This window comes from Elephas maximus, chromosome 23, assembly GCF_024166365.1.
Source record: "Elephas maximus indicus isolate mEleMax1 chromosome 23, mEleMax1 primary haplotype, whole genome shotgun sequence".
In the NCBI taxonomy this organism is placed as follows: Eukaryota; Metazoa; Chordata; class Mammalia; order Proboscidea; family Elephantidae; genus Elephas; species Elephas maximus.
This window is the reverse complement of record NC_064841.1, coordinates 21203714-21225012: the sequence shown is the minus strand read 5'-3', so window position 1 is coordinate 21225012 and position 21299 is coordinate 21203714. Positions and strand designations below refer to the sequence as shown.

At 40.5% G+C, this 21299-nt stretch overlaps 1 protein-coding gene across 3 annotated transcripts in view; it reads left to right on the top strand.

The window, feature by feature from the left end:
• Positions 1–21299, top strand: part of KCNMB2 (potassium calcium-activated channel subfamily M regulatory beta subunit 2) — a 526027-nt gene that overhangs the window by 118316 nt on the left and 386412 nt on the right. Inside the window, exon 1 of one of the 3 annotated variants that reach the window (XM_049867406.1) lies at positions 15426–15444. The exons of the other annotated variants lie outside the window; for them this stretch is intronic. The gene's annotated coding sequence lies outside the window, so the exon portion shown is untranslated. Of the gene's footprint in view, positions 1–15425; positions 15445–21299 lie in introns of those variants that run through there. 3 annotated transcript variants of the gene reach the window in all.

The following is a 21299-nucleotide window of genomic DNA, read 5'->3' as shown; positions in this document are numbered from 1 at the left end:
ACTTGAAAGAAGGAAAATATTTGCGTATGAAGATGTGCTTTGCACCATCACTTATAGCAGCAAAAGAGATTAAAAGCAAACTAAATATTTGTAGACAGAGGAATGGTGAAATTTTTGTCCATTCAATCTATAGATTACAATTCAGACTTCAAAATGATAGATATGGAACAATGCTTATGAGTAAGGTGCAGGGAAAACAGTATAATAGAAAATATTTCTACAGTACAATCGAACTCTGTAACATAAATATAATCCCATGGTGGTGGGGCTATTCTTTCCCTTGTTTTCATCAATATTGTTATTAATATATTAATTAAATTCATATAATGTATGATAGGGCATGCCTTCCCTTCCTAAGGGAGATTTACTCAGAAAGCACCTGGGGAATCTGTGCTGTGGGTAAGTTTCAAATAAGGAAGGAAGGTTCAAGTAGCTGAAGACTCCCCTAAACTTTGCCCAGTGGCCTGGGAGAATGAACGTCCTGTGTTCTTTAGAGCCTGGTTTTCTCGAAGTTTCCCTCCAGCGTTGCCGTTGGACCTGACGCAGCATTTCTTACCTTTGTGGGAGGGCTGGAAGCACTAGCTACTCTAAGGGAGGTGCTGGCATTGCAATTCTAGGCCTTTCTTCCAAAGCACAGAGGTTGCAGTAATGGGTGCTTGTTGGAAAAACCATTATTCTCCCCGGCCTCTGCTGAGGGAGAGGTTTCCTTGGATGGGGAGAGAGGTGGGTTGCCCTTTGCTCTCCACACCAGCAGTGTGGCCCAGAAGAAAGCGCCAACTGCAGCAGTCACCTCAAGGAAGGATGTGGCACAGTCTCCAAGATGCCATTGAGGGATTTCTGCAAGATTCATTCACCCCCAGGCATGGGCAGATTAACCAGTAAACAAGGTACACACAGGTTTACAGTAGGTAAGGTACACATGGGCTTCTGTTTAGTTACTAATCTGTAGTGCACAATTTCATATGGTTTTGCCACGTCCGTGGTGAGGTGAAAATTGTGTACTACAGATTAGTTAGTAAGCACAAATAAGCCTGTGCGTACCTTGCTTATTGGGTAATCTGCCCTGTTCCCAGGAAGGAGAGGCAAGGCAAGGATAACAGTGCAAGGTGGAACCACCACTCACTGAGTCCCCATTACTAAGCGATCTCCGTACTGGGTTTTCATGCATGTCATCTTCCTCACCTCACAGCAACTGTAGGTAAGTGGTATGGCCCTATTATACACAGGAGAAAACTGAGACCCAGAGAGATGGCTGTTTTAATCCAGGTTTCCCAATAACAAAATTGCTGAGCTGGACTATGAACCCAGTCATCTGACTTCCTGCTCTTTCCACTCCACTACGGGAATTCAGATGGTCCACTCTTCTAGGTTCTTGGCACACAGTGGTTCCTGGAGAATTTGCTCCTTAACTCTAGAGTCCGAGATGTTAGAGAAATGAGAAAACAGCAGAATTGTAAAACTGGAGTTTTTTCAGAACACCCTCATTTTACAAACGTGGAGAATGTTGCCCAGGGAGCTAAGATTCTGTTTTCAAACAATAGTTCTATGGTGCTTTAAACACAACTCTTTTCATTTCTATTATTTCCCTAACATAATGCTGTGAGAAAAGACAGTATTATTATGTTTCTGATACAGAAGTTGTAGCCTGGAAAGAAAAGGCAAAAGTATTTGAGAGTTCCGAAGCCAGTTAGAGTAGTTTTTTTTTAATAAAACGGAAGAGTTGTATGATGTCAGAGATCAGACCTTCATTCTACATGTGGTTCTTTCTCCTTTCTGAAGGTAAGCTAAGCAAAACAAAACAAAAAAAAAAAAAACAGCTCTTGGGTAAATCACAGAATAGCAGAAAATGCTTTTTGAGATCACTTCACCTTCTCTTATTTTATGAGTAAGTAAATAGAATCCTGGAGAGAAAAGAGTTTTTTGGTACCAGAATATATTTTTTCCTTCCACCAGAAAGAGGAGAGTAGAAGTCAGCAAATAACTGGCAGCACTTTGAGGTACAGCTTCTGTTCATTTAACTGTAAACAGAGCTCAGATCGCCTTTAATGTTTTCTGCACTTAAAAAAGCAATGCTACCACCAAAAAGGTATTCTTATATCACAATAATACGTCTCTATTCCCAATTCATAAAAGCACAGGATTTATAAGATCTCAACAGAAACCTCAAGATCTAATCCTTCGAATAAGGCTTGAAGGTTTTATTGCAAATTCTCTACTGTGTCCAGTAGGTGGCATTACATTAACCAAAGAAGCCATGAGAAACGAGAAAACAGAACGCTTGTGTTACGGATCAGTGGTTCTCAAGTCTTGCCTGGTGTCCAGACCAACGCTGTCAGCATCACCTGGGAACTTGTTAGAAATGCAGATTCTCGGGCCCCACCCCAGGCCAACAGAATCATTGTCTCTAAGGGTGAGCCCAGCAATCTGTGTCTTAACACGTAGTTCAGAAAATTTTGCTGCCTGCTAAGAGGTGTGAACCACTGAAGATTATTCATAGAAAAGCAGGTTAGCGTGAAAATAAGGCAATCGTTTTTTTGTTTTTCACTTTGAAGCAACCTGATATGTACATTCTAGACGGTGTTTCCTAATAAGTGCAATGTTCTTTTTTCAAAATTGATAATATAGACAAACCTCATCAGTGTTATTGTTGTTGGCATTATCATTAGTAATTGCCTACAGTAGGCCTGGCCCTTAACGTGTGTCAACTCAGTATTCACAACGACCCCATAGCAAGTGCCCATATCTCTCTTTTTATAGACGAGGAAATAAGTCCTAAGGTCACAAGACTGCCTCACTTACACAGGAAATAAACGACAAGCCAGGACTCTAAGTGAGCTCTGCCTTGATTCCAAAATCTATGTTTTTATGCTTTATGCCCATTTAGAGTTGCCAGGTTTAGCAAATAAAAATATATGACATTAAAATGGACAAAATTCAGATAAACAACATTTTTTTTTTAAGTAGAAGTATGTTCCATGCAATATTTTAGAAATACTTACACTAAGAAAGTACTCATTGTTTATCTGAAATTTGACTTAACTGAATGTCCTGTGTTTTATCTGGCAACCCTATCCCATTGCCTCCTTCTGTTTGCATTGCAATCAGGTGAAGAAGGAAAAGAGGCCAGAAAACAGTCTTCCTTCAGGGTCTTTGTAAACCTGAGCTTCGGTCTCCACCCCAGACCTACAGAATCAGAGGCTGCATTTTAACACCATTACGGGTGTTTTATAGGTGATAGAAGCACTGCTGTTCAAGAAGGAATGGCTTGTTGTTGTTGTTGTTAGGTGCCGTCGAGTCGGTTCCAACTCACAGTGACCCTATGTACGACAGAATGAAACACTGCCCTGTCCTGCGCCATCCTTACAATCGTTGTTATGCTTGAGCTCATTGTTGCAGCCACTGTGTCAATCTACCTTGTTGAGGGTCTTCCTCTCTTCCGCTGACCCTGTACTCTGCCAAGCATGATGTCCTTCTCCAGGGACTGATCCCTCCTGACAACATGTCCAAAGTATACAAGACACAGTCTCACCATCCTTGCCTCTAAGGAGCATTCTGGTTGTGCTTCTTCCAAGACAGATTCGTTCGTTCTTTTCTCAGTCCATGGTATATTCAATATTCTTCGCCAACACCACAATTCAAAGGCATCAACTCTTCTTCGGTCTTCTTTATTCAGTGTCCAGGAATGGGTTAGAATAGGTAAATGATGGGGGCCAAGAGTGAGGGACCACATTCAGAGGGCCCTTCCACATCTGAGATTCTATGATTCTATGAGGGAAGAAAATGAGAGACAGGTTATCAGCTCACTTATTGTTGTTTGTTTTTGCTTAAAATGCGGATATAAATCTGTAGGTGTCAATAAACACACTGAAATCATCAATAAACAGTTCATTTACAGAATTACACTCTTTGATTAGATTTTTAAGAGTAAGAGTAAAGCTGAACTGAATTTTATAATTCGTAAAGTATCACCAAAAATATCTTTAAAATTGGATTTCTAAAACTCTTATTCAAGTCACTAACAGGGAATAGTCACAACAGAAACAATGTATACTCATTACAAATAAGAACTTTTTTTTAGCCATAACATCAAATATGAGATACCAGGAAAAAAAAAAAAAAAAAAACCTGTTGCCAAATCAAGTTGATTTTGTCTCATAGCAACCCTGTAGACACACATGGGAAAAAAAATAGTTCCTCCAAATGATAGTCACTGGCTCATTCCATGTGTATGGAACACTGCGGGGAAGTGAAAGGCCTTCTCCCATTGTAACAGACAGACACAGTTTACGTGCAATGCTATCACAAGCCTTCATTAATGGAGCCCATCTCAAGCTTGCTAAGACAAGAATGTCATCCAACACCTTCTCTTATGGAGCCTGCAAAAATCATGATAGCTCTTCAAGTAAATAAATGAATCAGTACAATCAGCAAACATATGTTAATTTCCTACTATGTACCAGTCTATCGGGTCGCTGTGAGTCAGAATGGACTCAATGGCAATGGGCTTTATGTGACAGTCTTGGGCTGAGCTTTGAGAAATTAGTTTGTACGTGAGAGAAAAAGTGGGCAGAGAAATCTAGTTGTGTGCAACAATTCAGAAGAGTAAGAGCAATGGCACTGTCTAGGCTGGGCCCTTGATGTGGAGAGAGACAGAGTACACGTGAGTGTGTGGGAGGTGGTGAAAGTGGATGAGTATATGGGAGGCAGCCTGGAGGTCTGAGCAGAAAATCTCTGCAGTCTCCAGTCTTGGGCTTCTACTCCTTGACCTCTATCTGTTCACAATCAAAGATTGCAGTTATGTTTTCATCTGTCAGGTTTTATGTATCACCAAAGCCTTTCTCCTTTAACAAACATTTGTCTACAATGTTATTTTGCTCCCTGACATTAATTTACACATGGCTTAGAAAAGAAATAGTTCATTAAATATTAACTATATTATTTTTCTATGGCACTTAAGAAGTTTGGTATTTCCAAATCACTAAGAATCTTAAACAGATATATACCTACCTCTTCATATTTGTCCCAAGGAGGTTCACATTATACAAAGTGTTTTAGTGATTTATTTGGTCCCAAATGCCCAGGTCCTATTTTTAATAAATCTCATAAACAATCTACATTTTAGATACTGAACAAATGTGTGTTGCAGTTTTTCACTGAGTCCATAGGGTTATTAAAATGTACATTTACTCCCCAGACACTAATCCAAGTTCAAATACTTGGAGAAGAATACCATAAGAACTTCTCTTCTTCCCTTTGACGTGGGGATGAGTGCTTGGCTGGAAGGAACAAGCAGTAGTTGTAGTTTGTGCTTAGCCATAGGGGAATGTCACTGTCATTTTCTGTTGTGCTGCCCAGTTTCTCCATGCAGTGGGCCTCCTGTGACTCGCCACTGTGTGGAAGAATCACCATTGCTGTACTCAAGACTATCCTGAGAACCATGAAAGGCTGGGGGGAAATCACACAATCCAGCTCCTCCTCTCATCACTAGGTTACTAACCACAGCAGCACCCGTTCTGGGCTGAGCCCTGGACTTAAAGCAGCACAGGATGGATGTGCTGATTTCTAGCGCTCTAGAGATGTTTCTACTGGCCTGTTACAGTCTTCCCTGCCATACAGTTTTAATGGCTGTAGAAGGGCTGTGGGTGGGCATGTTGGTGGACACTATAAAGGATGCCCTCTTTGCCAACAGGCAGCTCACTGCACCATTTCTGGCAGATAATTATGGTTCCCAGTGAGCAAATAACATACTCAAAGACTTGGTTTAGTTAAATTAATATACAGAAAATTAAATAAGCACCACAACACAAAACCATTCTACATACAATTTGATCATTTGAAGAAGTCTCAACGAATCCTAGAATCACAGTTTTTAGTTGGAAGGAAGCTTTAAACAGCTTTAATAAAACTCCTTTATTTGACAGCTCATCACATTCTAGAAAAAATAATATTGCATAAATTCATTTCAGTCCTTGTCAAAATCATTTCATTTTCCCTTTCTTTATCATTATTCCTATAACTCACCAGGAAAAAAATTACAAGAACAGTTCTAAAATTCTAAGCTGGTAGAAAAGCATAATATTCTAGTATCACAGATAAAGAGAAACCTAATAAGTGATCCATTTCTTAACAGTAATTACAATGAGTGAACTAGAAAGTAATGTCCTAAAGGATGGGCAGGAGTTAGCCAGGAGGATAAGACAGTGCAAAACCCACCCAAGCAGGGGAGACAACCCAGGCAAAGGCCTGGAGGTGAGAAAGAAATTGGCTTGTCCTGGAACCTATAGGTAGTTCAGGGCTATAGAAGAATAAAGGGTAAGGTTGAATCAAGAGAAAACAAAGGAGAGAAAGGTGAGTGTCCCGAATCTCCACGGTTTGAAATTATCTACTTTGAGCCATATTGCCCAGCTTCTGTCACTCCAAATGTCTGCTGACTCTGGGCTGGAACATAGCCACGATCAATGACAAATAGGTTTTCAATTGACCAAACAATCATGACCGACTATGTGGGGATCCCTGTCTCCAATAAGTCAACAGTTATGGAGCATTTGTCATGCTCTAAGTACAGTAATAAGTGATCCTATCAAAATCCTAAGTAGTTTCGATTCAAATTAAATGGCCATTATGAACCAAGGTCAATGCATCTATTGAACAGTCTCTACCACTAGTGTCCCATCCAAGAACTGGATTTTGATTCTCTTCCAGGAAGACTGAATCCCAAAAGCATCTAGATCAATGCTGTTTAGGGTATATTCTGGGCTCTTCCCCGATTAGTGTGAATCTAAACAAGGATAACTTATGGATAATTGAGCCCCTCCATAATCTGCATCAGCACGTCTCCCTCAAATAACCATGTGAGTATAAATAAAAATGCAATGTTTATAATGCTACTACAACTTCAAGACAGATTGTCTATCTCTTAACACCTCCCCACAGCCAAATTGTCTTCCCTAAACTTCTAGACAGAGAAATCCTACATAAGGGAAATTTCTGCGTAGGGTTTTTCTTGTTGCTTTTGTTGAGGGGTGGTGCTTTGGGGCAGAAGAAAACGATCTCAGAAATTAGAATTAAAAAAAAAAAAGCAAAAAAAGGTATTTTGTTTCTGCTCACAAGAATTTATATTCTAACTAGATAGATAAGTATAAAAAAGTAATTAACAAGAATCACCAAGGGCCCTGGGCTCAGAAAGGCTTCGTGCTCAACTTAATTCTGTGCTGTGGGTGTCTTGAAAGTCTCAATACTTTTTGGACAAGAGGTCTCACAGTTCCATTATACACTGGGTCCTGGAAATTATGCCGCTGCTCTTGCCTATAACGTAAGAGCTCCCAGATGGGTGGTCACTGAGTGCACAATTGTCAGGGAAGAGTGAAGGAGAGATTTAAGTCAGGCTTTGAATGATATTTAGGAGTTGGATAATTTAAGCCACAGAGGGGCTTGTTGTTATATGCCATAGAATGGATCCCAACTCATAGCAACTCGATATGAAAATGTAGAACTGCCCCATAGGGTCTCCTAAGCTGTAATCTTTATGGGAGCAGATCTCCAGGTCTTTCCTTCCATGGAACTGCTGGTGGGTTCAAACCTTTTGGTTAGCAGCCAAGCGCTTAACCATTGCACCACCAAAAACCAAAACAATCAAACCTGTTGCTGTCAAGTCAATCCCGACTCACCGCACCCCTATAGGACAGAGTAGAACTGCCTCATAGAGTTTCCAAGGAGCGGCTGGTAGATTTAAAGTGTGGCCACAAGGGCTCCCGGGCTTTTTAAAAAGGATGGGGAGGGAAGCCTTAAAACTCTGTGTTAATATTCTTGCTACGAAATAAAGAAATAATACATTAACAAACTTAAATCTTGAAATAATCTCCCCAAATTGTTCCCTAAAAATTAAATTAATCTGCTTTTGCTTAGCTCATTCTTCTTTGACTTAAGTAAAAAAAAACCGAGTATAATTCCTTGCATCTGCATTATTGCTTCAGACTTTTTTACTGTACACAGACCAAAAAATAAGCTCACAATTGTCAGAGAATTCCACAAGGTGTCAGCCTCGTGCTAAAATGGTAAGTCCAACACTGACAGACTGTTTTAATTAAGATATATGTATTTCAGGCCTCCATTTTGAACACTGTGGGTTTGGAGCTGTAGTAATACAGCAGCTCTTGTTCGTGAAGTATCTAATATGTGCTAGACACTTCACATATGTTGTCTCTAATCCTTAAAATAACCCATGCTACAACTTGAATAAACCTGAGTGAAGTCAGTCAGTCACGAAAGAATAGTGTTTGATTCCTATTCATAGGAAATATCTAGCAAAGGCAAAGATATAGAGATCAAAATTTATTAGTGGTTACCTAGGGCAGGAGGGAAGGGGAAAGGGGTAGCCATTGTCAGAAAGCATTGGGTATCTGTTAACAGTGACCGGAACTTTGGCAATGGGTATTGGTGATGGTTATACAAGATGAATGTAATCAGTATCATTGAGTTGGCAAATGTTGTGATTTTCCTGTTGCCGTCGAGTTGATTCCAACTCATAGAGACCCTGTATGACAGAGTATAACTGCCCCATAGGGTTTCCAAGGCTGTAAATCTTTACAGAAGCAGACTGCCACATCTTTCTCCTGAAAAGCAGCTGGTGGGTTCGAGCTGTCAACTTTTCAGTTAGCAGCCAAGAGCTTAACCACTATATATGTATTTATCATATTTAAAAAACCTTAAAAGAATTCCCATTTCATCCTAAATGCAAGCATCGATCTCAGATGCATCAGTTGGTCTCAACCCACCTGGATCAAAGGAGAATGAAAAACACCGAGGACACAAGGTAATTATGTGCTCAAGAGACAGAAAGGGCCACATGGATCTGAGACTACATCATCCTGAGACCAGAAGAACTAGATGCTACCTGGCTACAACCGATGACTGCCCTGACAGGGAACACATTAGAGAACCCCTGAGGGAGCCGGAGAACAGTGGGATACAGACCCCAAATTATCATAAAAAGACCAGACTTAATGGTCTGACTGAGGCTGAAAGGACCCCAGTGGTCATGGACCCCAGACCTGTTGGCCCAGGACAGAAACCATTACCGAAGCCAATTCTTCAGACAGGGATTGGATTGGACAGTGGGTTGGAGAGGGATGCTGGTGAGGAATGATCTTCTTGGATCAGGTGGACACTTGAGACTATGTTGGCATATCCTGCCTGGAGGGGAGATGAGAGGGTGGAGGGGGTTAGAAGCTGGGAAAATGGACACGAAAAGAGAGAGTGGAGGGAGAAAGTGGGCTGTCTCATTAGGGGGAGAGTAATTGGGAGTATGTAGCAAGGTGTATATAAGTTTTTGTGTGAGAGACTGACTTGATTTGTAAACTTTCACTTAAAGCACAATAAAAATTATAAAAAAAAAATAATTCCCATTTCACAAATTAAAAGACTAAGGTTCATAGAAGTTTCCTAAAGGCACACAGCTAATAAGTCCTAGAGTCCATATTCAAAGACAAAAACCATCTAAGCCCAAATCCTGTTCTATTTCTGCTACACCATGCTGGCTGAAGATATCAGACAAACAAAATAGGCCAAGGAGTTCAAAGAGTGAACACAAAACATAGTCTAGGCTCTTTCATTTATCTAGGCTCCATTCCACACCAGCTCAGAGTGACCAGCTGCCACACTGGGCCTGATAAGCATCAATCCAGCAGCTACCCTCTCCTGGGTTTGTGAGAACTGCGAAGACACCCACTGGGTTACTGGTAGGAATATCTGAGCCCTGTAAATGGGCATTCCAGTAAAACCCCATCAGCAACTACTGTCACCTAGTATTATATTAGCTTCAAAGCTAATGTCCAGAATAGATCTTGGCTGTTAATACCACTGATGTCTGCAATTGTTCCTGACTGGGAAACCACCTGCAGGGTTTCATTCTTCCCTTATTTAGAAGGTTATTCTAAGTTAACACTAAATTAATCTTGCTTACTGTGATTGTCAGCATTCTAGTTCTTCTTAACTGCCGTTGAGTCCACCCCCAGCTCATGGTGGCCCCATGCATAACAGAACAAAACACTGTCCAGTCCTATACCATTCCCCTGGTAAAAGGACCATTGTGATCCATAGGATTTTCATTGGTTGATTTTTGGATGTACATTGCCAGGCCTTTCTTCCTAGTTCATCCTAGTCTGGAAGCTCCACTGAAACATATTCAGCACTATAGCAACACACAGGCTTCCACTAACAGATGAACTGTGGCTGCCTTGACATGCACTGACTGAGAATCAAACCCAGTTCTCCTGCACGGAAGGCCAGAATTCTACCACTGAGTCACTACTGCCCCCATGGTCAACACTGCAGCTGAGCCTTATTCCCAAAACAAAATTTTCCTTGTGCCAGGTTCTTATAATCTGGATTCTTTGTCTTGTTGTCTTGAACCTAATTCCTTGCCTTGGGAAGGCAGTAGATACCAGGATGATTGATATCTCAGGTCCTGAGTTTGAGTCCCGGTATTATCACTTATAGGGTCGCTATGAGTCGGAATCAACTCGAAGGCACTGGGTTTGGGTTTGTTTATTGTCACTTTTGAGTAAACAAAACCATCCTGGTTTGCCTGGGACTGTTCTGATTTCAACATCAAAACCCCTCAGTTGCAGGCAAACTGATATTTTCAGTCACCCTGACTATGTTCACTTCCTAACTGTGCAACCTTGAGCAAGTAGCCTAACTTCTCAATGCCTGATCTGTTAAATGGGCAAAATATTAATACCTCATCAGGTCATTGAGCAAATTAAATGAGATCTGTGTACATTGGGTGCCTAGCATAGGATAAGCATCTTAGCTATTAATATTATTACTCTTGGTGCTCAGCCCATCACTCTTCCAGAGCTTCCAGGACAAAAGGGCTGCCTTGTTCTTGCCAATTCCTTCCTGAGGGAGAGGAGTCTTGCCCCAGAACCTGAGAAACAAGACTGGAGCCCTCCCTGACCTCTGCCTACCCTTGCTTTTCCTGTATTGCTGGTTCTACTCCATCAGCTCTCCTCCTGAAGAAGCCTCTGGGAGCTCTTTGTTTTTAAGCATCAGTAACTATTCTGACAGTTCACACTCCCAAAACCCTCAGTGACCATGAGACCGTCCTTCTCAAGGAGCACTGCCAGTGATCGTGAGGGATATTAGGAGAAGTCTACATCTGGTGGTGCCTAAAATCTGAATGTGGGTGAAAAAGTACACCTTGATTCCAGTCCCTGATGTAATGCGGGCCCAGCACCGATAATAACTTTGTTTACTTGGCAGATAATCCTTCTCAGTCCAACTGCACCTAATGTCCTGTGTAATTAATGATCTTTCTCCAACTGAGCATTTAATGGCTGTCATGTTTGATTGCACTTTGTCACGTGGGTCTTCATCGTCTTTGTAAAGATTGCCTTTGACTACTTTATAAAATTCTATGTGCATTAGAATCTGTTTCATCTCATCAAATGCAGTTATTTCTCTTTACCAACGAGAAAAAGGAATAAGTGGCTAGAAAGGGTGCCTACTCTATTTTCTTTTTCCATCTTGTGTACATTTGTGTTTATGTTCAAACACATTAAATATATATGTACACATGCCTCATTTTAAAAATATACTTAGGAAAGCTTGCCAAGACATTCTGGTTGTACATTATCTACTGCTCATGAAATCATAACCAAGAGTCTATAACTGAAAATAGTATGCTTTATTTCTATTGTTTAAAGGAATACTCGGGGTTTATATTTTCTTTTCATAGGCTATCATCTCTCTCTAAATTCTTAGACTCTGTTACTTTAAGTGAAATCTATACCTTGGGGCAGTAATCTCTATATTTTATCTTTTGACTTAATTCAAAATGTCTTAGTAAATAGCTGAGTGCCAGATTTACGTAGGAGAGTCAGTTTGGGTGATTCCCAGTGCAGACTTTTGTGTGTAGTTGAAGTCCTCCTTGTTCACAAGGCTTGACTAAAATTTTCACAATATCGTGTAGCCAACTGCATTCTCCCACTCCAGTCCAATCCCGAATCCTTCTCTGATAGACGGATCCAAGGTAACTCTTCTGAGAGCTGCAGTCCTCACTGACTCTGGAGAAGAAAGGAACCTACCTACACAACAACTAGGCCTGTTCTCCCCGTTGGCTGCACATACCTAGCCAAAGGAACACCTGGGGGTGGGGTATTTGGCAAGGCTTTAACTCAAGTATGAGCTTCTAGTAAGCCATCTTCATCTGGATTCCTGAGTGACATGATTTAATAGGAGCCCTGCAGAGAATTAAGGTATTACAATAGATGATCTCTATTAATGTCTAACCTTTGGGTTTTTATGACTCGGTGATTTAAATTGAGTAGTCCTAACTGTGTAAATCAGAATGTGTATGTGGCGAAGAGTAGATCTGTAATACTGGAGTGTGTTGACAACTAGGTTCTGGCTCTGGAAGTCATTATTGAATATTGGATCATAGGGATAGATACGGCAGGAGCTTGGAGGTGGAAGAAGAGATGAGAAGTTCAAAGTACCTTCCTTTGACGTCTCCCATGCTGACTGTGTGATCCTTACTCAGACATCAAGATTTTCAGGGTGCTATCAGGAGCACCCTGAGAATCTTGGGAAACCCTGGTGTCGTAGTGGTTAAGTGCTACAGCTGCTAACCAAAGGGTTGGCAGTTCGAATCAGCCAGGCGCTCCTTGGAAACTCTATGGGGCAGTTCTACTCTGTCCTGTAGGGTCGCTATGAGTGGGAATCGACTTAGCAGCACTGGGTTGGGTTTGGTTTGGTTTATCAGGAGCACCAGAAAACACTAACCCAATGGAAGAATATACGATATTTTTTTCTCAAATAATGTGTCCACATAAATAAAGTGTTCACACATATAATCAAGAATTAAATGATTTAGGACTGAATAATTTGCAAACAAAACTATATACAGAGCCAAGTGATAGAGGATACAGTAGCCACTCCCTCTTAGAATTTTCACTACTAGCCTTGCACCCTGGAAATATATTCTGGCTACAGAAGCTTGTTTATTTACCATCCAGAAATTTTCGACAAAAATTTTCAAAGACAAAAATTTTCCAATAGTCCACAGTAATGTTGACAATCACCTGGCCCTCTTCCGATCCAATAATTTACATCATTAGAAGAAAAAATTATTCCACAAAAAAGAATCTGTATTTCTATTATTTACCAGGTCTGCAGATGCAACAATTTCAGATTCTCAAATAGTTTCACTTTCTACACCATTATTATTATTTTTTTTTTAACTTCAGCAAGAAATGGATGCAAAATTTGGAAAAAATTTCTGTTGTATTCTCATTGTTATTACTAATTTCAACACTAGTGGTACTGCCACAATGATTTTCATCAATTAAACTCCAACATTCAACGGAAGAAGTCTCTTCTGATTCATTACATTTTAAAAAGGAAGTTAATTTTGGCATGGTCTTTAAGGATTCACAAATCTTTTTTCTTTTTATCTTCTGCACTTCACTTAGCTGTTGCTAATTCATTTTACCTGGATATAAAATTATGTCACTTTTTAAATTTGGTTCTACTGTAGTAAATAAATTTGAATAATTGAAAATAAAATTTTATGAAGCAAGTAAAATTTATAAAATAAAAGTCACATTCAAATTTGGATGCTAACACAAAAATTTATATTTGAAAATCAGGAAGTAAACAAGATTTATTTGGAACATGTAATTTTTTTTCAGGTCTAAGACAGTCAAAAGAAATAGTACTTACAAGGCAGTCAGAAATAGCTTCATTCATTTGTCTTACAGTGTTTGCTGGTGGGCCCTTCAAAGATCTCCACAAGGGTTTTTGTCTTGAAATACTACTTATACACTTCAGCGCTCACTTTCCGTTCTTTAATGCTGCATCTTCACAGCTCATTGGACTACAACTGATACCCAACAGGCATGAGATTGCAAAGAGTATGATACAAATACAAGGGTAGGCTCAATGTGTTTTGTTTAGCTTTGCACAGGAACAGCTAAGTCATGAGTCAAGTGATTAGAGTGCTGCTGGCACATTCTTCTATGGTCGATGAGAGACAGCTGAATGTGAGGTTATACCCGATCGGCCCAAAATGAGAAAGAAAATAAAATTGGTATCATATACAAAATTTATAAAATGATATCAATTTCATTTAGTGCCCTGCTTTTCCTTGTGTCCTGTCTGCTTGACATCTATGGATCTTTGCTTTGGACCACTGGTGCCCCTGTTTTGTTGATGCCCTAAGCAGGTGCCTACCTTGCCTGTTGGGTAGTCCATCCCTGCCTAGGGAAATAAAGTGCGAGGGGGGTTGCATGGTTGGCAAAATATGTAAAGTCCGGCAGTCTTATTCTAAATCAGTCGATCAGTTAAGGACACCTTGGTCCTACTGAGGTGAATATATTACCATCATGCCAGTGCATGACCATTCAGCTTCTCCTGTTCTGAACATCGTTTCTTCAGATTCCTCAGAAATGAAGCTTCATGGGACATAGAACAATAGACACTCAGAATGTCAGAGCTAAGAACATCATCTCGTCCAGCCCTCTCATTTTATAGGTGAAGAAACAGTACAAATTGGAAAACACAGGTTTATATAACAGGCCTTAACTTCTCCAGCAAGGTTTCAGAGTTTCAGGATCAAAAAGAACAGAGGTGAGAAAGTATAGGTTTTAAATGTGATCATTATCAGTAAAAAAAAATACCCATTGTTCTTGATTTCTGAAGTATTGGACCAGTTCCAGCTAATTTAGGTGGTCATTAAGTTTGAACTTAAACCCACAAGGGACAAAGCAATCTACCTACATGATCTCCTATGTTTCAGAAAGGGGAATATATGGCAAAATTTCCAGCACATCGTTCATAGTCTTATACCATTATGCGTTCATAAATTCTAATTTTACTCCTGTGACCTGAATCAGCATTCTCCACTTGAAGTGCCTTTCATTATCATTTCAGACCTAGCACAGAGTTCCTGAAATATATTCATTTCTAGAGGACATGAAAACTTTCAAAGAGTCAGAAAGATATATGAAATCTCAGATTGGTCTGTTAATAACCTTATGTTTCAGCATCGGGGAAGCAATTTCAGGCAATTTAAGATGTTTACATACATAAATAAGGAGCTGTGGTAGCTCATTGGTTAAGCGCTCAGCCGGAAGATTGGCAGTCGGAACCCACCAGCTACTCCTCAGGAGAAAGATGTGGCAGTCTGCTCCTGTAAAGATTTACAGCCTCGGAAACCCTATGGAGCAGTATTCTGCTCTGTCCTGTGGGATCCCTACGAGTTGGAATCAACTCAACAGCAGTAGTTGTATATATAAACAACTCTTTCATTATCCCCCAGATGATGTAGCATGGACAAACCATGGATTCATCGCCTACCGTTATCAATACACAAAGGAGCTTCAACCTCTTTAAACTGTTGTTCACAATTCCTGTCGTCCTGCCTGTGATTTCTCTCCTGGAGTAAGTCTGCTACATTCATTCAGAGATTCAGACACTTCATACACCCACTTAATCTTAAACTCACCCCAGGTAGGGATAATTGTATACTACAAAAATGAGCTGGTGGCTCTGAAGAATGACTTAGAGATCTGGTAATATCTTTTGTGGCAGGCATCACGACCTTTGGCTTTGTGAATTTATCACCAAAATGAAAAAATCCCATACTGCATAAGGTGTAACCAACGATGATATAATGATGGTCTAGATCTTTTATAACCTAATTCCTTTCCGTATTTGTTATATGACTTATTCCAAATCAGAAGACTACCTCCGCCCATAAAATCAAAGTCTGTAACTTCCCAAGATAATAAGAATATCAAAGACAGATAGTATTACCTAGATCTAGAATCCCTGCTTCAAGGGTACTAATGGAATGATAAGTTCACTCAACACGCAAACCCCAACATGTAAACTCCATCTAAGTTCTAAGGATTTCTTCCTTTGAGGGCCCCCCCTTAGTCATTCTTTGATTCATTTAACAAACATCCAGTGAATGCCTACTATGTGTCAAGCATGGGCAGAATTAGGGATTCCAAGACAAATTAACTATGTTCTTTATCTCGAGGAGATCACTATCAATCAGAGAGGTCAGCAGATAGTCACACTGCTCCACTCGCATCTATTCCTACAGCAGTAAAATGCCTACGTAATTTGTGAGCACACTGCCCAGATTAACCTTCAGGTTTTTCTGTACATGTTATCGTTAATTACTGTCAGGTTGGTTCCACTTCGTGGAGACCCTATCTATAACAAAACGAAGCATTGCCTCGTCTTGTACCATCTTCAAGATCATTGGTATGTCAGAGACCATTGTTGCCGCCATCATGTCAATCCATCTCATTAAGGGTTTGCCTTGCCTTCACTGGCCCTCTACCTTACCAAACATGTTGTCCTTTTCCAGTGACTGGTCCCTCCCGGTAATGCATCCAAAGAAAGTGAGTTGAAGTCTCAGAAAATGTTCTAAGATCCATACTGTTTTCATTGGCTAATTTTCAGAAGTAGATGACCATGCCTTCTTCCTAGTCTGATTACCCCGGAAGCTCCACTAAAACCTGTCCACTGTGGGTAACCCTGTTGGCATAGCTTCCAGCATCACAGTGACACACAAACCACCACAGTATGACAGGTTATAGTTCTTTACATAGTGAATAGGTATTATAATCTCTGCATATCCCCTCAAAGAATAACAATTTCACTGTTTGGATGATTCTTTCTATAACCTTTCACTAAAATAATCCTTTACCACAAGGGCCCCAAGTATTGACCATTCAATTACACATCTTATAGCAATTTATAACCCCCCAACACACACATACATGCATACACCCACAACAGCCTTTGGCTCACAGCCTGTCTAGTGAGTGAATCTCTTGAGCTTCCAGATACAATACCCAGAACAGTGACTGCCAACGACTCCACTTACCACCAAATATTCTTCAGGAATATCACGTAGGTAGTCTTTGATCAGGAGAATTGATGGCAGTTAAAACAAGCCCCAGTCATAGGATTGGGGCTTGGGGGCATGACCTTCTATTTCTTGAGATGTTATAAGATCAAGAAAATAGGTACCAAGTCTGTACTATGTGCTAGGCACTGAGTTTCCAAGTTTAAAATGCATTATTTAATCCTCACAAAAATCCCGTGAGGTAGGTACTGCTATTATCTCCCTTTAAGAGACAGGGAAATTGAAGTCAAATAACTCGCCAAGGCCACCCGCTAGTAAGTGGTGAAGCCCAGATTGAAAGAAACCCCAGCAGTCTGACTTCACAGTCTACTGTATCAGAGGACATAGTTAGATAAACTAGGATCCGAGATCTTAGGGTGTTACTGTGTTGAACCAAAGCCCAACCCACTGCCGTGGAGTCAATTCCAACTGCCCCAGAGGGTTTCCAAGGTTGTAAATCTTTATGGAAGCAGACTGCCACATCTTTCTCCCTTGGAGCGGCTGGTGAGTTCCAATCACTGACCTGTTGGAGCGCTTAACCACTTTGCCACCAAAGCTCCTTGTTACTGTGTTAAGACCCTTAAATACTGACCTTAACTCCTCATATTTCCTTTAAGAACAGCATCGTCCGTGGATTTTGGTTAACACTGAGTGTTACTGGACACGTCCATTAGCCACACAAGTTTATACAAACCTTAGTAGAGCCTGATTTGTACCTAGGCCAAATCCTGCTGTCTCTGCTCTATCATGATGCCTGCTTATAAAACTAATCTCTAGGAAAGACGTGGAAAAAAGTAATCCCCAAAACCAAACCCATTGCCTTTGATTCAATTCTGACCCATAGTGATCCTACAGGACAGAGTAGAACAGCCCCATAGGGTTCCCAAGGCTGACATTTTTACGGAAGCAGCGTGCCACGTCTTTCTCCCGAGGAGCAGCTGGTGGGTCTGAACCGCCCACAGTGTAGTTTGCAGTCAAGCCTTTTAAACACTCCACCACTGGGGCTCCTGGAAGAGAGTAAGGAGATATGAAGGTATCAACTGGCCTATAAAAATACAGAAGTTGAAGGTTTCACCAACACTGGTATACTTAAAGCTAGCCGATTGTTTTCCTCTTGGTGTAGAATGGCTGTTTGCATCCAAAGAACAATTTGATTCTGCTTCAGAAACTTGTAACTAAAGCAGTAAGCCTTGTTTAGTAGTGGGAAATAGTTCTGAGTGCCCCTTGTACAGACTAATAAAGAGACTTCCATTGCCCTGAGTCTCCACTAAAATGGAACACAGGAGCCAACCATCTTTAACATCCAGGGATGAGTCTCACAGATACAGACAGGTATGTCTAGTTGAGAATGGTATGGCGGACAGCCACTGGACCCCACCATGATTAATGGCGCCAATATGAAGTCCCATGTCCATCATCTGGGGGCAATGTTTGTGGTGATGGCGTACGCCTCTTTTCAATTCGTAGTTTCCTCTTAAGAAAGGCTACTCATTTATATCCTCTGAGGGTGCTCCTGACAAGACGGATGTACTATTACACGTTTAAGGAGGGAGAAAAAAGGCAACTGCAGGACTTCAAGAAAAAATGAAAGCTGACTCATCCTCAGTAATCTCCCAAATTTATATCCTTCAGCATCACAAACTGAATTATCTCTATAAACATTAGTTTAGAAAAATAACTTTTCACTTACAGCTGTGTGGTGAAGAACTACATCACATCCATACAGTAAGGCTTTTATTTTCAGGCTGATGTGCCAATGGCAGTTTTCAATAATAAAAAGCAATTTGCTGGTCTAGCCAATTACAATTTGTCCTTGGAGGAGGATGATAGCAAAGTCTGTGCCTCTGGTTCATTGAAAATATTAGAAAGATATCCGTAATACTGAGGCTGTTTTTCTGTGAAGTTAAGCACTAAGGAGGTGATTAAAATGCAGCTTTTAACTTTGGTGCCAAATCAAAGGAAAACTTGCTATCTGATGGTAGGAGGAGGTTTTCAGAACTGTCCAAAGGAGCAATGTCTTGCATTTAAATTCTGAGCCTTGCAGAAAATATTGAAGCTCAGTGTGTCCATATCCACCCTCACCAGGATGCCTTTCTTCTGTGCTGTGGAGCTATAAGGCTTACTTGAAGTGTCTACGCCAACACACACAGATTTATTTAAACATGCATCCCTTGTTTCATTTAATACCTTTTTTTGCAAAAAAGCTGACCCATGGCTGTGAAGGAAAGGTCTAGAAAGAATCACTCCTGTTTATGCCATTGATTTCGTGTGTCATGATGAGAAAACTGTTTTGCCTCTTTTTGTGCAAGCTGTAATGTTAGGATAGAACACAGAATTTATTTGTGAGGTTGTTATAATGATGGGACCAGATGGAAAAGCAGGTCAGAGACATATACTGTGTTAATAGACTTTTAAAGATGAGTACCGTATCTTTACACAATGTGTGTCTTCTACGTCTGCTTGCCAACCATGCCCTCCCCCACCAAGGTATTTTTGTAAGCACTGCTATGCCCATTTTTTTTACATGTTGCTGTAAAAAAACTAGCATAGCACACTTACAAATATACCTCGTGGGGAGAGGGCACGGTTAATAAACAAACGTAAAGGTTCACGTTATTTGCATAAAAGTAAGATAAACTAATGACACCAGAATAATTATCCAACACAAGGCTCTTGAAGTGGATCTATCATTACTATATCATTGCGACACTGGATTATTAGTTTGAGGATACAGGGAATTTTGCTTGATGATTAAAGGTATTTCCTATATCCTGTCCCTGAATTAGAATAATGTAATTCTAAATTATCTGCTCTAATCCAAGCATAGAGAAAGATGTGACAGTCTGCTTCCATAAAGATGTACAGCTTGGAAACCCTATGGGGCAATTTTACTCTGTCCTACAGGGTCTCTATGAGCCAGAATCAGCTTGACAGCAATGGGTTTTTTAATCCAAGCATCAAACGAAAGTCTTGGGGAGAGACATGATCTGGTCATTCATTTATTAATTCAACAAATCTACATTGGATGCCTCGTCCTGCCTGGTTTGTTTTCTCTGGAGACACAAAACTGAGTAAAACTTGGCTCCTGCTTCAAAGGATTTGCCGAGGAGTGAAGAGGACACACAGACCAGCTCTCACATGGATGCTCACATTTTCCCTGCATCCACCTACCAACTTTAGAATGTGCTGGTTTCTGTGTGTAAGCTACTCTACTCCATTCTTTACCTAATTAACTCCTACTCATAGTTCAGATTTTAGCTCTGTGCCTGGTACGTGGTGTTTGCCCAATATGTATTATTGAATGAATGAGCATATGAATAATACATTAATACAATATGAGAAATTCTCAAACGAAGGAGGGAGTAAACAACTTTGGGTAAGGCAGTCAAGGAAGGCTGCACAGATGCATTTAATTGGTGATGTTTGAGATGGGCTTTGAAGGATGAATAGAAGTGAAGAATGAATAGGGACATGAAAAGAGGGTTGGAAAGTGGTGAGAAAGCATTAGGGAAAGTCATACCAAATAAAGGGGAACATTGTCTGCAAAGGCATGAAGGTGTAAATGAAGAGGTGGTGTTTGGCACACCACATAGCAAGTTCAAGATGACTGAAACATACGGCATATTCAGGGCAGTAGAAACTAGAAGGTATGCTTGATTTGTATGTTGAAAGCCTTAGATGTCATGGTTAAAGGTATGATTTTTTTTCCCTAACGTTACAAGAAGCCATTGAAGATTTAACAGCAGGTGTTTCAATTGGGATTCAGATGCAAAACAAATGAAAGCAGTAGCTACTCTAGCTTAAGGGGAAAAAAATAGTTAAAGTATATTGAGTAGTTCAGAGACATTCTGGGAAGGGCAGAGAGTCCAGGCTTGGAGGGTCTAGCAAAGACCACTATCGCCTCTGCTGAACACAAACTCCAGTGGCTACGCTGATGGCCCTGAACACTAGCTGGAAAAATCTCTACCAATGCTTCAAACTTGACAGAAATGAATTCCACACCTCTTTCCTCACATTGCCCTCTTTTAAATCAAAACCTTTCACACACGCATGTCACTGATAGCACCCAGGTCACATAATTGCAAGGGAAGCCGGAAAAGTGACTTTTTAGCTTCTCCCTGGGCAAGTAGGACTCATAGTGTGGAAAATTTCCCCAAACACAGAAGTTTCCAAAGAGGCTAAGAGATGTTCTAAAGAGACCAAGAGGCCACACTTCAGGGAAACTGTCCACTAGCATAGGTAAAAAGTGTAACACAATTTACATCATAAATTACATCATAAAAAGATTCCTTTGGCAGTTTTATGGAAAATAGATTGGAGGAGAGGGAAGTTACGGAGCAGGGAAATCAATGTAAAGGGTTAAAGCAGCAAG